The 20,124-nt window shown below is 42.5% G+C and overlaps 1 protein-coding gene across 5 annotated transcripts in view; it reads right to left on the bottom strand.

Moving 5' to 3' along the window:
- NDRG3 (NDRG family member 3) overlaps positions 1-20,124 on the bottom strand; it is a 56,991-nt gene that overhangs the window by 36,081 nt on the left and 786 nt on the right. For 2 of the 5 annotated variants that reach the window (XM_081917160.1, XM_081917163.1), the window contains exon 1: positions 9,797-9,913. The exons of 1 other annotated variant lie outside the window; for it this stretch is intronic. The gene's annotated coding sequence lies outside the window, so the exon portion shown is untranslated. Of the gene's footprint in view, positions 1-9,796; positions 9,914-20,124 lie in introns of those variants that run through there. 2 more of the 5 variants (XM_081917159.1, XM_081917162.1) reach the window with 1 other exon arrangement.

The following is a 20,124-nucleotide window of genomic DNA, read 5'->3' as shown; positions in this document are numbered from 1 at the left end:
AACCATTCTAGAAGGTGAAACCTGCCTCTTTGCATATTTAAAGGAGCAAGTTACATCAGTGAAGGCTTTCCCAGCAAAAAAACTTGCTACTACATTTAATCTGGAGGTACGTCTCAGAGCAGCACCTAGCACTCCACAAGATTAAACTATAAAATTTTTGAACTATGAGGAAAAGTTAAAAAATAAAAATAAACAAAGTGGAAATCACATCTGAAACAACTGACTGCAATTTTCCTAGATCTGTCCTGGAAATGCTTCAATGACAAGATTTTTAAGTTGCTTGTTATCTCAGGGACATGCTATATTCACTAGAGATATAAGTGATGGATGGCTATAGAGGTAACCAAGAGACACTTGACAATCAGCCAGCAGTGACACATAAAGGAGAAATACCCAATGAAGTAGCTCCATTAGCACAAGAACTTGCATTTGTGCAACAGAACTTCTCCTCTCTCTACTCCTCCAGCAATGGCCTCCCCAAATCTGGGTTGCAGAAAACCCCAGAATGAGGAGAGAATTATTCTATTATTATGGAACTAATGGAACTATTTTGTTGGATACCTCCCTAAATCTAGATGGAACCAAATGCAAACATCAGAGTCATTAGCTCACAGAATTGTAGAGTTGAAAGGGACCACGAGGGTCATCTAGTCCAACCCCCTGCAACGCAGGAATTTTTTTGCCCAATGTGGCGCTTGAACCCACGACCTTGAGATTAAGAGTCTCGTGCTCTACCAACTAAGCTATTCTGACACAGAAAGAAAAGCAGATTAGTCCTGTTAACAGTTTGCAGCCAATGTTTTCTGGAGTAATTACACCTACCCAATAGTTACAGTTGTCTCACCAACTTTGCACCACTCTTGAAAAATGGACTGAATTATTTGGTATACTGCACAAAGAGGAAGATGTTCTAGTTTAGGAGGATAGCACTATTATTATTATTATCTCCTCCTTTATATTATTATTATTATTATTATTATTATTATTATTATTATATTGCTACTTTTTTACAAAAAGTCTCAGAGAAGTTAAACAGAAAGATTTTTGTTTTTCAGAATCTGAGACCAGGAGAAGGAGACAGTGGAAGAAGATTGGAAGAAATTCAAAATCTATCTTAATAAATATTATAAGATTGATGAATGTTAGATAGACAGGGGTCTTAAAAATATTGTGGCTTTTTCAGAGACCTTGATTAAGGAAAGGAATGGATTTATTGAAAAATTTGCGGAAATATGGGAATGGATTTGCTGACAGGATAATTAAATTAGAAAACAGAACGGGGAGGTATGAGGAAGTCGGGAAAAATAGGTTGAGAAAATAAGAATGGAAATTATACTTGTTGTTTTTTGTTTGTTTGTTTTTGTTTTGTTTTGTATTTGTATGTTTATAATGGAAAATTTAATAAATATTATATATATTAAAAAAAAGATTTTGTTTTTTAAAAAACCAAAATAAAAACATACACAATACTAAAAGAATTTATCTACCAACAAACAAGCCAGAGGTTTAGGAGCAGGGCTTTAAAAAGCAAAAACTAGAGTCCTTGATAAAAGAGACAAAATAATGATTGCATCATGCAAATGATCAGGAATATAAAAGGGAATGTTGAACCACCAAGATTGTTCTGCCTGTTATGAAAAAAGCTCTTACTCGGTTACACTAGCAGCTGGTAAACACCTGCACAAGGGAGCAGAACATAGGGTGGAAAATTCCATTTGTCAACATAGTTCAGCTACAAATCTAAGGCCTGGTTCACGTGTATCACTAAGCCGAACCACGCCCCAGCATGAACCCACAACCACGCAGGTGGTCACAGCAAAATTTATGGCCACTTCGCTCCTCCCCCAGTTATGTTGCTGCTGCTACACAACCTGGAGCTAAGCCATAGTTTGGCTGAGTGTTATGTCCAAACTCAAGCTCCTGGCTTGTCTTGCTTCAGACCATGCAGCCAAAGTTTGTTCCTTACGTGTGGTCTGTAGTTTGTCTGAGGACGACAAGTCATAAGTCCGAGTTTTGCTTTTTAAAAATATTTTTTACTAAAGTTTTTCACAATACAATAACAGCTACAAAACAACAACAACAACAACAACAAACAGAACTAGTAAAATATGGAGTCCTCTCCTAGAGGCTGTTCTCAGTGCCTACCACCACAGAAGGTAGCAACCTCTCACAGCTGTCACCTGTGGTCCCTCCTTTTTCCTCCCAGCCTCTCATCCTAGGAGACCAACATTTCCCTGTCTCCCACCCAGGGTTCTCCATCAACCACCCACCAACCATATGAGTACACAATTCCTTTAACAAACGCCCAACACATAGGACTCCAAAGAACCCACGTCTGACTTCTGATGTACCTTGTACCCACCTTAAACTGTAAAACCTGAACAATACAAGGTATTTTAATCTTCAAACTTCAGACATAATCCAGTCTGCAAAACTCATTGTGTGTGGTTGTGTGTGATCAGACCAAATACCCGTCTTGTCCAGCATTCTGTTCCACAGTGGCCTATGACGTCAACACTCTCTCATGTGCAAAACCATGTCCAAAACCATACAATATATACATTTCATTAAACTGACGCAGACCTGGTGATAAAAACAACCCAATCAAATCTGTCGCACTCTGCTTCGCTTTCTTGCTCCACTCTTGCTAATTCTACTTCCTATCCCTTTATTTCATTTAACAGCCAGGTTCACGTCTGCTGAGTGAAAGCCCCCCCCCCAGTGGGGAAATGGTGCAGGCAATGCCAACAACTGAATATAAGGTCCCCAGAATGGAAAGGACAGATGGTACTGGAGGAAGCACTACATTGTCTGAGCTAAAGATGACAGATTTCAATGAATTATTAGAGGGAGCATCCCCTATCTTGATGAAGGTAGCAATTCAAGAAAAGTAACTAGGGATTTATTATAAACTAAAGTGGAAATATCGATGCAAATCAGGATGTCAGCAAGTATATTGGGAAAGTTGATTTCTTTAACTCTAAATGGGTTGGATAAATGTAAACTCAAGTCACAGTCAAAAAAGTGTGCATCAATCATAACTCATTTGCTCCACCTGGAAGCTCATCTTTCAATATCTTTCACAAAAAATAAATTTACTGTTGCTTACAGTGCCTTCTGTTCAGAAAATCAAATGGCCAGCAGGGTCTTTTTCTTACCTAGTTGGGTATTTTATAAATATCAAAAGACACAGATTCAATATTTTGGGGGGAATGAATAGCTGCTCTTGAAATTAAAAGCAAGCTGTTTACCAGGATTATACAATGTTTGTGTATGTAGGTAAGAGACTACTATATATAGTTCTCTCTCCATGGGAAAAACAATTATCCCTTTGTAATGCCATAATTATATATCCTTAAGTTTCTCCTAGATTTTCATGTATCTTTTCAAACTTAAATTCACTACAAGAGCTTTCCTGAGAACATACAAAATCTTATACACTCAGTTCAAAACCTGTTTTTAAAATGAAAATTAAGAATGCTAAATTCTGTTCCCACAACCAGATTCTGCACTTGGACAGAATAAAGGCACACACACAGTCCTGAATTTATCTCTTTGTATTACAATACACAGTATTTTGATTAGAGAGAATGGGCAATTGCAAGGGGGAAATATTATTAGAGCAGAACACAACATTTCTGTGTAACTGAATAATTATTGTTGTCATCATAACATTTTTTTCAGTGTAAATGCTTCTTCCGAAAGTGTGCAAACTCCCAGTTAGTTCTCCCTGCCTCCTTTAAGTCAGGGAACCGCAACCAATAGAACCAGGAGAGTCATCAGACTATCCAGGCCAATGGTACAATGATCAGTGAATGCAGAGACGATCTAACAAATGAGATTTTCTATCATCTCTGTACATAATTCATTGTGTGTGTGTGTGTGTGTGTGTGTGCAAGACATTATGTCCATTTAAGTCACTGAGAACTTTTTAATGAACTGGCAACTATGGCTAGAAGTAGAGAAAGCTTATATGGCTGGCAGCCTAGAATTTTGAGGTTAGAAAAAGATTTTTTGTATGGGTTTAATAGATTCTGTATAATTCTATCACTGTTTAGTTGTTTTTTAATTATTGTTTACTTGTGCTGTTTGTGCTTGTTTTTATCTCTAAGCTACCTTGAGGTGGGATAGAAAAAACAACAGCAGCAGCAGCAGCAACAACAACAACACAGAGTACTGTCTACACTAGAACTAGTGTGTGCATTTGGATATATTTACAGTAGCAGTTACTCATCTCATGTTGAGAAGTCTCTGAGCAGCACTGTCCATGAACCAGCTAGGTTTACAGTTATCTCTAACCTGGAGCCCTCAGATGTTTTTGACTCCCATCAGCCCCACCCAGCAGGGCCAGGTAAGATAGCCAAGGACCTGCAAATTCAACATATTCAAAATTATGATGAGGCTTTGAGGTCTTGCGACGTAAACTACATTAATTCCAAAGGATTGGAGTCACCAATATACAGTTTAATCTCTACTCTCAAACTTCTGGTGTTGGGGTATTCGCAGTACGGTCAACTGTGCAGGAGTTCTGTTCTCTGAGCACGTATAAGCTCGCTCCACCCCACCCCCTACCACGTTTTAGGGTGACTTCCAGGTTTGGCACCGTGCACAATCGTGCATCTTTTGGACACGTGTTAATCTGTCATCACTGCCTGTACTGGTCATGTGTCATCAGAGTCTTTATTTTAATATAACCTCTTATTATTTTATACTTCTAACCTGTGCTTCATTTCACAGCAGCAAGCTTCCTTCCTTTCACACTTCTAAGCGACTATTTTTTCCATACATGTCTTATGAAGGTTTTTATAAATCTGTTTAAATATGGGTTATAGTTCACTGGGTTTTTTATTTAGTATTAGCATTAGTATTATTAGAATACTAATAATACCCAGAGGTCTCAGGGCAGTTTTAATACTATATTTTTCTGCAACAAATACATTCTTTAGGTGCCTGACGTAACAATTCTTAATGTGCTGAATATTCCTTCTTTGTAAATGAATCCAGATTTTTTATTAGATTAAGACTTCACAGGGACACAGCATAGCAGAACTGAACCTGAGAATCAGATTACTGGAGAGAAACACAACATGTTAAGCGGGATTGGCAGGCTGTTGCAACTATTTTAAATAGAAGTGGGGGCTGTCTTTTCTCTCTTCCCTCTCAGAAAGTAAGATGAGAGCAGAGGTTTAAGCCCTTTATAAGCTGACAAAAAGCACCAGCTTATAAAAAGGACTTACTTGGTGCCTCATGTGAAAGCTGACCGAGAAGGGCAAGGCTGTTTTTGTTTTGTTTTATTAAAGTACATAATATACTCCTCTAGCATGTTTTGTTTCCCAGCACAAGACACTTACTGGTCAACGCCACATCTGGACAGAAGAGAAAGGAGAAGCCTTCATCTCACTTATACTTTAAGAACAGCAGGATCCCAAAATGCTTTACATGCAGGAAGAAAACAACCCATGGGAGTTGGTAGCTTTGAGAACTAGCCTAATACATTTGTCACTTCAAGAGCAAGTGATTTCATTTTTTTGTAGGGTGAAAAATAATGAAGTGAGTATGGTGGTCCCCTCTTGCTAAGTGCCTTTATTATGTTTACTTCTAAAAACTCATTTAAGATCTCTATTTAAGAGTGAATATTATTCCTTATCTCAAAGTCACCAGACGCTTAGCATGCCATGCTGAAAATACTTGCTGGTTACTGGAAGATAAAATAAGTCATTACTTGCAGTAGCTAAACATTATTGTGATCTGATTTTGGCTATTAACACCAGGAGCAGTGGCAAGAGGGTTGGCTACCAATTAGCATGAAATCCAATAAATGTTCTCAAGCTTACTCTGGAACATATGAACTAAAATGATGAGAAATGGGTAGCGAACACAAATATAAGGAAGGGAGACTTCTGGACTAGGGAAAAATATAGGAGAAATGAGAGCTGTTAGTATATTTTTACTGCAGTCAAGGTCATAAACCATGCAACTGACCTGTAGAAATACAGTACCCTTCATGAGATTATCCTGCTTACAATGAAGAAAATGTACCATTGCCAACTTATTTATACTGAATCATCCCTGCAGCAAAGCTTCTGAACAGCAGTCTCCTATTTTCAGAGAATCAACAGCTACAAATTTGTAAACATATTTGAACCTGTTTTAAATAATCACGTATGAAGAGATTACAGGACGTGGCTTTAAGTGTTCAGTTCAATTGTAATTGTTATATTTTCACACCTCAACAGAGGTGAGAAGAGGTGATTAATTTCTACAGAGCCTAGGTCAGTTATCAATGTATGATTGCTTTAATTTCCCATAAAATTATGTATGATGTACAATCAGGTTACACCATCCTCCACTGTTCAAAACTCCATCACTCTTTCTTGCTACCGAAGCACTGGCTGGAAATTTATCCACTAGGGAAGACACAAAGTAATAGAGCACAGAGCAACATGCATTATGAAAAGCCTTACCAATCCAAGGAATTGGGTTCTGCTGTCCAAAAAGTGCACCTCCATTCTCCTTTACCTAGTATCAACAAGTGTTTGTACGAAGCTCAGAAGCACAACCTTAGATCAGCCTTTCTCAGTCTGGTGCTCTCGATATTTTTTCAGACTACAACTCCTAGAGGCGTACATAGGCTCCCATGCACTCTTGGAAAGGAGCTGAATCCACCCAACCAACACCTTGTGCCCTTGGCAAGGAGCTCCACCAAGGTGCCTAGGGAGCATGTGGAACAGCGGGCTCCTAGTCACTCCAAGCCAGAGTGGAGAGGCACAATTTTTGCACCCTTGGTGAGGGCCAACCCTAGGTACACCCTTGTTACTCCCATGAGCTCCAGTCAGCTTGGCCAATGGCCAGGAATAATTAAGAATTGTAGTCCAAAAGCTATTGAGGGCACCAGATTGGGAAAGGCTGGCTTAGATAGTTATGAGAACTTTTCTCCAGCTCATTTCACATAGACTGCATACACACTTACACAGAAGTTAAGTTCCAGCAACTTCCACTGAACTAATCAGAACGCATTTCTGAATAGACATATTTAGGATTGACTGGGTTTTTTCCACCTTAGAAGCTCAGTGTGCCAATATTCAAACAATTTCTTACAGGGCAGGAAGACCTACTAGGTGCAAGAATCCACTTGTTTATAAAGTTCCATGTATATATCTATCATCGCACAAACAGTAACCTGTATGAACATTTCCATATCAGATTATTTTTGTAGAGTACAACTAGCATTTAACATTTCAGTAGCCAAGTAAACTATCTAGCTTTCCCCATCCATATAGGGCACTAGCCTTAAAGAAAATAAGCAGCATCTTGAGCCACAAAAGAACTCAGATATCCAGATCATTTTTGCAAAAAGTATTACATATAGGTGAGAGAGTGATTAAGAATATTAAAAGTAGCTGATGGCCTACTTTGAAACCCTGTTTTTAGTTAATTATGTCTCATTTATTTCCATGGAATGTGTATGTATGCGTAGGATTACAAACAATTGATAGTGAAGCAGCATGAGGGCAATTAAAGGTGTGTCCCTAAAGGTAGCAGGGAAATCCAAAGGTGGTTTAATAGACCAATGTTTCCCAACCTTGGGTCTCCAGCTGTTTTTGGACTACAACTCCCATCATCCCTAGCTAGCAAGACCAGTGGTCAGGGATGATGGGAATTGTAGTCTGAAAACAGCTGGAGACTGAAGGTTGGGAAACACTGTAATAGACCATCCTTTGTTTTGTCTGGATCACACTGGCAGGTAGAAGTTTACTTTACATTTACCCTCTCACTGGAAACAATGAAGGAAAAGGAGACCTGGTCTAAAATGTCTCTATGTCTGGGGGGGGGGGGGGATACACACGAGGACTTTAGAGCCAGCTGATTTTTCTGGTCCTCTCCTGACATGTCTCCGAACGAACAACCTTTAATATGTCCCTTTCAGCACTACCAGTCTTGGGAATTCCAAAGTCACTTGGGACAAGGCATTGCTGGCTTTCTGTGGTGGTGGTATTACCAGAAAAGTGCTCATTGCCTTCACTTGATTTCTGCCTCAGCTCATTCATCTTTGGCAGGTAATGAACCTGGGGAGTTGGACCATCAAAAGGAACCCCCTTATTTTCTGGTAACAGTAGAGGAGCAGGATTGGACATCAAGCTCTATCTTCAACCATGGCCAAGAGGCTCCTATATTTCCTATGGCCCTTGGGACATCACAGAGCAGGCATCACAGAGATGCATGCTTAAATATCTGCACCAGTCAATTACTTATCATACATATGTTAGAGATGATTTAGTTACCACTTAAACCAACTTGTAACTGGTAATTGGAACAACACAACAATCAATCCCATGTGCAAATTTAGGATTTTAATTTAGCTTTAAAGCACAGCTGCTCTCCAAAGAGAAACATCTCTTGCAACATAGAAGCAATTTCCTCTACTATATGAAACATGTTCATTAACCAGCTTCAAAAATATTTCCTCAGTGCCTTATTTACCCGGTAATCTGTTGAATAGGGCAGTTACTTCAATTATGGGGAATTACCTTCAGTGAAATACACTAGCACCCCCTCTCATACACACCCATTTTAAACATATAATAATCCCTCACCTTCAAAAATAAAAACAGTAAGGCCATCACAAAAGGCAAGGGGCTGCCTCCTTTTATGTACGTGTGGGAAAGATTACCCGCTAACAATACGGCTGCAGTGTGTGTTTTAACTAGTAACGAGCTTCCATCGGTTAAAATGACAATTTCTGAACCATGCGAAGACAGCCCAGTCTAGATACAACGGTAGTTACATCTGAATGGAAAAACACTCAAAACTATTAATCCTCCCGGCAAGCAGGGAAGCCTAGCGCGGCTGCTCATTAACTCTCCTGGAATTGCCTGCAAACGACACAAATGCTTTTCTGTTTACTGTATATGAATAGCCTTCGGCACATTTCCCTCTTTCTCCAAAGAAAAACAAGAACAGCACACGCACGCACACTGGAGAAAATGGAGGAAAGAGTGAAAACGGCCCGCGCAAGGCGCAAAAAAACACACCCTTTGCTGGAATTGTCTATCCTAGGGAGATTCACAGCCCGATCCCAAATGAACATTTAGACGGAAGTTCAACGGGGCTTCCTATTTAGGATCGCAGCCTTAAACTGTTCACACGGTCCCCAGACAGCTTCCCTTTCCCTACAATGCTCGAGTTTAAGCAGCACTGTAGACCCTCCGTATCCTCTCCAAGTAACTCTCCCCCAGAGTCTACTACGACGCCGTTTACTCTAACTTAACTGGTGGTCGGATACGAGGAATCCGCTAGGTGTCCTTTCTCCTCTCCCTGCATTGCATTCCCTCCACCCTGCCCTCGGGCGGCGCGCTGAGCTCCCACAACTGAGACGGGCACGGTGCAAACCTGCAGCATCACCCGAAGGGCCCACGATGCAAAGCCCCCAATAATGCACAGCAAGAGCAGGAACCAAAGCGACAGGTAGCCCCCCGCACCCCTCCCTCCCCAAAGCGAGCCTCAATGTTGTCTCCGGGAGGACGGAGAGAAAGGGAGGACAAGGCCGAGACCTTCCCGCCAGCTTTCTCCGGGGACAGAGGCAGGGAAGCGAAGGGAGACTAGGGAGCGGAAGACGCGGAATACTCCGGCCGGAGGGGAAGAGGCGTCGCGCCTCAGCCGCTACCCGAGGAGTTCCGAAAGCACAACAAGCGCCGCCCCAGCGCCAAAGCACAAGGGAAGCAGCCACAGCAAGCAAAGCGGGCGCGGAGGCACCAGAGCGAGCAGCGCAAAACACAGCCTAGAAGCAGCCACCTACCTCCTCTCAAGAAGACACGACCGCGCAGGTGAACCTGAGCCGCTGCAGCTGCCTCTCCCAGTAGCAGCAGCAATGCCAGCATGTGTGGGGAAGCGACTACGCAGGCGCGCTGCGCCTCGGTGCGAGTTCCCCAGCTCTCGCGCAAGCGCAGAGTCGCCTCAATGTTTAGGACAACACAAGAATATTGCTCGTTCGGCTTGGAGGGAAATCGGGGAGGGGAAGGAGATGGGTTGGCAGCGGCGTTTAGGGTGGGTTTTAGTACTTGCAAGAGGTACAGTTGCGCTTTGGTAGAAACGCAAGGTGTCAGGTGCATTTGGAGCATTTTAGAACATGTTTCTCCTGAGCTCGGGGATTTGTTTATTTAGTAAAGTTCACCATCCTTCCATCCCCTGTTGCACTCATCTTTCTTCACTTAAGCAGTCTAATAGCATAGGGAAAGTAATTTTTCTTGTTCCTTTCAGAGGTGTTAACTTTGGGGATGGGGCTCAAGATCCCTCTACCCCAAGGGCGCTACCCGCCTCCTCCCCCCCCACAGGCTGACTTGATGGGTTCAGTTACAACAGCAGCACCGGACCAACCCATCTCTCTGTTGTGTCATACAACAGTTTTCATGATTCTTTGAGGCTTTGTACCTGTCTGCCAGTATTTGTTTTTGTAGAGCTGACAGGCCTTTGGAGATGGGGGATATTTGCCCACCTCCAGTCTGCAGGGACCTCACCTGTTCTCCAAGAATCCTCATAGATTATAGGCAGAGTTTCTGAGATTGCACCAAGAAACTCCTTTAGTACCCTTGGGCTACATCAGGCCCTGGAGATTTGCATTCATTTAAAGTAGCTTGGTGTTCCCTTACCACTTTTCCTATCTTGGGCTGCAGCTTCCTCCCTGCATCATTTATTCTGTTATCACCAGGTTGGGCACTGCTTTCCTTTTGAGTGAGGACAGAAATAAAGTAAGTGTTGAGCAGTTCTGTCACCCAACAGCATTTTTCTGTCTTCACATAGAGGACCTGCTACTTGCTTATTCTTCCTCTTGCTTTGAACATAGCAGAAGAAACCTTTTGATTTTTTTAATTTTAACCTCTCTTTAATTTTAACCTCTAGAATAAGCCTAGGCTTATTCTGAGCTTTGACCCACCTGACCTCCCTTTAACTGTTGGGTACTCATGTATATTCTTCCTTCATGATTTCCCCTTTCTTTCATTTCTTATACATGCCCTTCTTAAATCTCAGCTCATCTGTAAGCTCATGCAACTACACTGGCTTCTTTAGATGCCTCCCAGTTTTTTTCTTGTTGGAATTGTCTGCATTTGGGCCTTCAATATTTCACCTTTAAGAAACCCCAGTCCCATCTTGGACCCCCTTCTCTTTGAGTATTTCTGACCATGGGATATCACCCAGTAGTTCCTTAAGCTTTTTGAAATCAGCCTTCTTAAAGTCAAGAGGACTTGTACACTCAGTTTTCTTTTGTCTCTGCACCCGGCTTTCTATTGTTAAACAATTGCATTTCAGAAATCCTTGCACCCCTGGGTAGATGGGAGAGAGTTTGCTGGATGAGGCGTGCTAAAATGAAAGATGCAGCAGTGCTTTTTGGAATGCAGTTGGAATTAATGAATGCAATTGATGGGGTGGAAGGATGATAAAGGCTGCTGTGGTAGTAAGATGCAGTACAAAGGGGAAAGTATGGTTTAGCCAGTGGCGTAGCGTGGGTTGTCAGCACCCGGGGCAAGGCAAGTAATTTGCACCCCCTAACCCGTGGATTTGCGCCCCCAACCCTAACCCCCAGATGTTGCGCCCGGTGCGGCCGGCCCCCCTGCACCCCCCACGCTACGCCACTGGGTTTAGCTGCCACTGCAAGGCTAGCAAAACAAGAGCCAACCAAGATTCCCTCAAATTACTCATTCATCTGGACCGTATAATGTTTACAAGGAAGTAAACCCCATGAGACTTATTCACAAGAAGCTAATCATATGATTGCAGCCTTCAAGGACAATGTCCTCTTCACGTATTTGGAAACACAGGCGCCCTTCTTCATTATATTGTTTCGTAGATCCCTTTGTCAAACCTTGATGTTGATTTTTCAGGACTGAGTCATGGCTCAAACCGAGCCCTAAGGAATTTAATATTTCTTTTTAGTTGTTGGGGGCAGGGTGGAGAAGGTTTGCTTTAGAGAACAACAATTGAAGCAGGCGTTCATATCAAACAGGGAAATCAAATAAAGTATTAGATGATAAAATGGGCTGAGGATGAGGTTAACATGTGTCAAAGAACAAAAATGTATATTTTTGTGATGCATAGGGGTGGGAATATTCATTCTCAAAATAAGTTCTGTATTGAAGCTGATATGTAGCAAGTTTAAGACAAAGACAAATAAACAAAATGTTACCAGGAGATAGATATCATGATCATGTTCTGCTTGTGAACTTTTGGTAGGACCTGACTAGGTGCTGAAATTAAAAATGGTGTTCCCCCAACTTGGTGACTTCCAGATGTTATGGAACTACAAATCCCATCAGCCCCAGCCAAATACAATATTGTGAGGGCAGCCTGTTGGAGAAAGTTCCAGAATGGAAAGTCTAAATTTGAGGGGTGAGGAACAATTTCGGATCTAACAAGGTATAGTATGGATTTGCACATGTAGAGAGGGTTGTAGTTCTAGGATTTCATTTTCTCAAGTAGTGCAGCCATTTCAGAGAATTTTCTCAGGACAGCCAGAATGCTCTCCATATTAGTGATCATCTGTAACACTAGGCTGAGGAAGCCTCATTTATTGCCTGACCTACAAAAAGAACAGGATTGTTTAGAAAGGATTAAAGGGTCAATGGCCTTTTGCTGTCACCAGCTGAGCTGCAGCAGTATTATTTACAAGCTTATTTTACTCCAGAGTGATTACTATTGAAGATTTCTAAATTTAAAACTATGTACAGAATGCCATGGCTAGTGGAGTCCCCTTATACACAAGGCAAACACAGGAGAGTTGCCATACCACTATAAAAACACATAGCCCTAAACAGTGGTAAAAGGTAAAGGTAAAGGTACCCCTGCCCGTACGGGCCAGTCTTGCCAGACTCTGGGGTTGCGCGCCCATCTCACTCAAGAGGCCAGGGGCCAGCGCTGTCCGGAGACACTTCCGGGTCACGTGGCCAGTGTGACAAAGCTGCATCTGGCGAGCCAGAGCCGCACACGGAAACGCCGTTTACCTTCCCGCTGGTAAGCGGTCCCTATTTATCTACTTGCACCCGGAGGTGCTTTCGAACTGCTAGGTTGGCAGGCGCTGGGACCAAGCAGCGGGAGCGCACCCCGCCGCAGGGATTCGAACCACCGACCTTTCGATCGGCAAGTCCTAGGCGCTGAGGCTTTAACCCTCATTCTGGAGGTCCGTTCTTAACCTGAAACTGTTCTTAACCTGAAGCACCACATTAGCTAATGGGGCCTCCTGCTGCCGCCGCGCCGCCAGAGCACAATTTCTGTTCTCATCCTGAAGCAAAGTTCTTAACCTGAAGCACTATTTCTGGGTTAGCGGAGTCTGTAACCTGAAGCGTATGTAACCTGAGGTACCACTGTATATGTAGTGTAACTGTAATGAATGCAGGTCAAATGAGGACCAGGAGACCAAACCGTAACATTAACTTTATAGAGCAGGTGGGATTCCCCCCACCCCCACAGCTCAACATAATTGCAGTTGTAGAACAATAAAATGCACATAGCACTTTGAGAGAGTATGAAATAGTGTCATCCTTCCCAGATTTGAATGCACTGTTAAACTAGTGGGCAGAGGAGAAATCAACATACCCAACAGCAGTACAGAACAAAGCTGCCAAACCACATGTTCCACTGTGAAAAATCATGGGAACCCAAACTCAACAAGGGCAGGCATTGCCCTAGGAGGTAAATTTGTTGGCTGAGTGATTGCATTGGATTTGGAATCAGTCATGGTTTCAACAAATGTATTGAACGGTTACAGTACAATCCTATACGTGCCTAATCAGAAGTAATCCCTGTTGACTTCAATGCGACTCTAGCAAGTGTGGACTGCAGGTTTAATTAACCAGTAGAAAAACTATGGTGCTATTCCTATGAAGTAAAAATTACTTAAAGGTAAAATCTTAAGGATTATTATTTTAGTTTTTAAAATGCAATGCAGGGACTCTGTAGAGATAGGAACAGCAATTTATTTCACACTAACTCCATGGCAATTTATAGCACAGGTGGCGTTCAATCATACTTTCCTTACTGTCAAAGCATGCAGATAAGTCATATGACTGTTGTCCTTTTCACTAGCGATGATGTATTGTTTAGCCATTGATTCGAAGGCATACCAAATCAACTACCGTATTCAAAAACTAAACCAAAATAATGTTCGGAGCTTCTCCCTACTCTGCAAAATAATAACAAAGCCTGTTTTTAGAAACTATAATGATAGTATGTGTGCTATCTGTAAGAATGAGAGTCTAAAGATAAGGGATGTGAATTAATTTGGTATGTTCTTTGGTCAGTTTTATTTTTCTGGATGCATAAGCAGTAAAACAAAGAGACTGTGAGTCCTAGGATTTCATTCTAGTTCAGGAGAACTATGAATATTCGCAACACAAGGCTGCCTGGATCTGGCTGAAGTGGAGAGTGTTTTTGCTGTCCGCATTAACCTAGTTTGTTAACCCTATGCCTAATTAAGCAAACTGCCTCCAGGAAAAGAGAATGGTAATTAATTTTAAAATAGATAAAAGGGAGGAGGGGAATGCAATGTAAGAAACAGCCATGTTGTGAGGGCTGCAAACCTACAACCAAGACTGGCAAAATAAATTAACAAAATCAAGGTTATGTAAAACAGGCTTCTATCGGTGCCAGTTCTAATGAGTTACACACTATCGTGTAAGCAAAAAAAGGAAGCTGGTGGACCTGTCCATACTGCGCATAGATTAGAATTGTGGAGTTGGAAGGGACCCTGAGGGTCATCTAGTCCAACCCCCTGCAGTGTAGGAATCCTGTGCACAGCCATCCTGGGTGGGCTCCAACCACCAGCCTTCTGGTTAGCAGCCAGATGCACTGACCCATTGCCAATAGGGAAGAAGTCTCAAGATTGGAAAGCTTTAATTCCTGGAATCCTGCATTGCTTCTTCCTCTACTGTATTCCAGTTTCTCCTTTGCCTTATATATGCTGCTGGTCAGGGAATTCAGAAGTGTTTTTAAGGGGGCCCTGTCAAGACAGGATGAATGCTACCTACTTTTTGGACACGTTTCTGTCTCCTTGATTTAGTGGACAAAAACGTTATATAAGCTCTTATATTCAACATTGATGAAATTAGTCATATGTACGACTACGAATAAATATTCATATTTGTACATCTGAGTAAATAAATGTAATAACTAGCAGTTGATGCTCTGAATTTTTTATGTTAATCTGGCAGCGGTGAGACTCTAGAGCTTTCTGCTTTATCACCCCAGCACCACCTCTGGCCTCCATCCTATTGGTTCTGTACTGACAGGGTGGGGAAAACCCATAATGGGTTTTTACATTCATTTGGGGACTGTTTCATTTTTGTGTGGTAGGAATTGCCACCAACAGGAAACCCCGCCCCCACTTAAATTATATCAAGGCACCTCTCTTCCACTTAGCTGTGGTTCCTTCCACTGCATGCAGTGTTGCCAGATGCTGGAATTCCCTCTTCTACACAGCTATGCAACTATTAAAGGTGAAGGGGCCCTGCTCTCTTTTAGGTACAGCCACCTGTTTGCATGCTACACTTTGGAAGGAATGGAGGAACTATTCTTCGAGGGGAAACCCTGATTTAATTTAAAATCAGAAGAAATCCTGATTTAAATTAAAAATCATGATAGACATTATTTTTAATTGGCTTGAAATTAAAGTTGTCTTTTTGAGCTGTGCAGTATGCATGGCACAATCCTATGCATATCTACTCAGAAGTCCCCCATTGGATTCAATGAACTCACTCTCAGGAAAGTGTGCATCATATCCTACCCTCATGCTGCAGTCTGATAGCACTTAACTGGGAATAGGTCTTTTGTGGGACATACAAAGCAAACCAATCAGAAAAGAAATAATGACATCTGTTGACATCAAAGAGACATGAAATGTAGAAGTTCCTTGATACGATATGCCCCTCAAGCTTGTTTGTGCAATGTCTGCATCCATAAGAAAATGTAGGCTGCTATCCTTAATTGACCCAGCCTTGCAAACTTTCAAGCTAAACACAAATGTTGATCAAATTCCAGAGGAGCAGCCATATGGGCCAGAACTGGAGGCAGGCAGCATACACACATGTCTACATCCTGAAGATGGTCCCATGCAGCAATGAGCCTTCTTTGAGCCTAATTGTGGCTCCTTTTATTTTATGATTCCCTTAAGATGAAGATCTCAAGGTGGTTCACAGCATAAGATAAAAACAAAAACACAAAATGCATAGTAAGAACAAAACAAAGACACATTTACAAAGAATGTTAAACAGCCAAAGGCCTGGTTGAACAGAAATATTTTTGCCTGGTGCTTAAAGATGTATAATGAAGGTGCCAAGCAAGCCTTCCAGCGGAGAGCATTCCACAAATGGGGAGCTACTGCAGAAAATATCCATTCTCATGTTGCCACCATCCAAACCTCTCGTGGAGGAGGCACCCAAAAAAGGGCCTCAGATGATGCTCACAAAGCCTGGGTCAGTTCATATGGGGAGAGGCAATCCTTGAGGTACTGCTGCAGTCCTTAGCCACTTAAAGGTTTTATGGGTCAAAATCAGCACTTTGAATTGGTCCCAGGAACTCAATGGGAACTGGTGCAGTTGGGCTACTGATATGCTCAAACTGTCTTGCCCCAATGAGCAACTGTATTCTGCACCAACTGAAGTTCCCAAACCACCTTCAGAGGCAGCCCCACTTATAACACGTTGCAGTAATCTAACCTAGAGGTTACCAGAGCATAGGTGATGGACGTTTGGCTATCCCTGTCCAGATAAGGGAGCAGGTGGGCCACCAACGAAAGCTGATGGAAGGCACTCCACACCACTGAGGCTACCTGAGCCTCAAGCCACCTTCAAAGGGAGTGTAAAACCCCATTAAGAGCAGGCAACCTCCCAGCCATCTGGTATAGGGAACCACCCACTAGCAATGCCTCTGTCTTATATGGATTGAGCTTCAGTTTATTGGTTTTCATCCAGTCCATGACTGAGGCAAGACAACAGTCCAATACATCTATTGCCATACCTGCAAATGTAAAGGAATAAGTAGAGCTGTGTGTCTTCAGCATGTTGCTGACCACCTACTCCAAAACTCCAGATAACCCCACTTAACAGTTTAATGTAGCACAGGGGATAAAATTGAATCCTGAGGAACCCCACATTGAAGGCTCTACAGGGCCACAGAGCACTCCCCAAGCATCATTCTCTGGAAACGACCATCCAAGTAAGAACAGAACCACCACAAAGCGATGCTACCAACCTCTATCGTGGAAAGCTGCTCCAGAAAGATACCATGGGTAATAGTATTGAAAGCTGCTGAGAAGTCAAGGAGAATTAACAAGGGCACATTTCTTCTGTTTCTCTACTGACTGATGTCATAATACATGGCAGTTTCTGTGCCAAAACTGGGCCTAAATGCCAACTAAAATGGATCTAGAAGATCAGTTTCCCCCAAGATGGTCTGGATCTTTTCTGCAAGCACCTGCTCAAGAACCTTGCCGAAGAAGGGGGGATTAGCAACTGGCCAGTAGTTACTTGGATTTTCCAAGTGCAGGGAGTGTTTATTAAGGAATAGTTTTACTACTGCCTCCTTCAAGCAGGCAGCGACAACTCCCTCTCGGAGGGAGGCATTAATAACCACCCTGGCCCAGCCAGCTGTCCCCTCCCTGATAGTTTCCTTCAACCAAGAGGGACAAGGGTTCAGAGTGCAAGTGTTTGCCCTCACCGATCCAAGCACCTTGTCCACAACCTCAAACCTTACCAACTGAAACCCATCCAACACAACAAGACTAGACCGTGCTCTGGATTCCCCTTGAAATTCATGTGCTGCAACAGTGGAGTCAAGATCCCTGTGGATGCAAGCAATTTTATCCTAAAAATGCTTTGCAAACAAGTCAGTGAGTCTCCAGTACTCTTTCCTTTCATGGAGACTGATCCTTTAAAAGTCTGAAATCTCTTACCCTTTGGATAAGTGTTTATATGTGTGAGGAGGAAGAGTTTGAAACACAATGTTTTTCATGTTTTGTGAGATCAACATAGCAGAAATAGCAGCTTACATTTATGTTACAAATTCAGCATTTTTACCATTGCATTTTGCTTCCTGCTGATCATTTCCAAGTAAAATACCATGAAAAAGAAAGTAAACACACCTGCACACCCCTACACACATAAAAAGGCTAGCAGGAATCCAAATTCTGGTTCCTAACGCCATCTAGTGTCTGGCTTCTGTACTAAAATATAGGAGTAAATAGTCTACCAAGAGCTAATTCAATGCTTTTTTAATTAGGACTGTGTGGAACCCCCAGTCTGAAGGTATCTCCAAGGGGTTCCACAACTTTTAAAATCTCTTCACCTTTCCTTCCTGCACCAGCCTGTCACTCACACTCTTAAGAGTGGGAATGTCTGTTTGTAACATGTGGCCTAGTCTTAGTAAAAGCTAAAGGGACCCCTGACCATTAGGTCCAGTCGTGACCGACTCTGGGGTTGCGGCGCTCGGACGTTTTTGTGCTGACTGATGGGAGTTGTAGTACATCTGGAGGGTATTGGGTTGGTGAAGGCTGTTCTGAACTTTCTTTTTGTTTTTTTTAGCCATCCAGTTTGGGCTTGTTAAAGTTATAACTAAATTCCACAACAGAATTGCTCTTAGGCTGAGGACAGCATAGTGCAGCAGTACTAACTATTCCTCCTCGTTGGCTATAGTCATATGCCTTCTCAGACATTGCTTTTTATAATTGTGCAAATGGTTTGTGCATCCATTATGCATGTGTTTAAAACATTAGCAAACTTTGATTTATTGTTGTATTAAAGGCAAGCTTTCTAACCTCCTTAAAGTGTGGTGTAACGGCAGTGTCAGCCCAATACATTTTGGTACCAGAGGCAAACCACAAAATGCTTTCTCCCCTCCCATTAGGGAAGAAGGGGTGGGTTACGATTTACAATGTGACCAAGTGAGGGGGGTGGAATCAAATCAAGCTTGCCTGACTGTTGATGTGGGAATCAAAGCCCATCATGGGCATAGCTGTCAACTTACAGATTTGAAAATAAGGGACCAGCAGCCTTGAAAATAAGGGACCAGCAGCCAAAATAAGGGACCTGTAGCTTCGAGAACACTGTCCAACTAACTTTGTAACCAGAGGTTCAACTGAATAGAATCTGAATCACATGCACCACAAGGCCTATGCAGCCTCAACTTAAGATGGCTCCCCGGCCTGGCTTTGCACTGCAAAGTTTGCAGCATCACGTGCAACAAAATGACGTCCAGCATTCAAAAAACCCCTCAGCTTGTATTAACTAGCCACACACAAGGCATTCAAGCTCCACCCCTCAGTCGTTCTTAGACTTCTTATTGGGTGAGCAACACAGCCAAACAACACAGTTGGAGTCTCCCTCCTCCCTGGCCGGCAGGAAGGGAGGGAGAGGAGCTGCTTCCTTTGAAATTTAAGGGACATCATTTAAGGGACATTTAAGGGACATCCATCAATAAGGGACAGCAGCAGGACATGGCGCTGGAATAAGGGACTGTCCCTTCAAATAAGGGACACTTGACAGCTATGCATGGGTGGGAAAGAGGCCCAGTCTAAATCATGACAGGAAGATGCAGAGCACAAGAGACTTCAGAGGGAACCCATGGACATAGCTATCAAGTAAATAAATAAAAACACTTAACTAAAAATAGAAATTGTAGAGACTTTGACAGATTTTCCTGAGCACTTGGAGTCAATATAAAGTAATCTAAAACAACTGCTGTTGAGACATTTCATTCCAAATCTAGAGCTGGACAGAGGTTAATGACAGGTAGATGTCTGGCCCCAGCCTAACAAAAATCCTGGCTTCCTGCCTTCCTAACATCAAACCTGTGTGGGGGACTATGTCTGGTCCTTCAAGGGGCAAACCTTTGCACTTGTGCTCCATCGCCACCTGCTTAGGACCCTTCTAGGAGCTGCTCCCTGCAAGGTCTCTAATTAAAGGCCTACTGTCCTAGGGGTGCATGGGTGGCGGTGGGTCTTTGTCGTTAAGCTTGGATAGTATGGCTTTTGAGGTTTTTTTTTACAAAAACCCTTGAGATTTTGCTGACATAAAATTTTTGCAAGCTGCTTGTTATTGCTTGAATTCTGCACATTTGAAAACTTTTTGTGGGCTGTATTAGGGG

Source organism: Podarcis melisellensis, assembly GCF_964234715.1.
Source record: "Podarcis melisellensis genome assembly, chromosome: 6".
Classification (NCBI taxonomy): domain Eukaryota; kingdom Metazoa; phylum Chordata; class Lepidosauria; order Squamata; family Lacertidae; genus Podarcis; species Podarcis melisellensis.
This window is presented reverse-complemented; position numbering and strand designations above follow the sequence as displayed.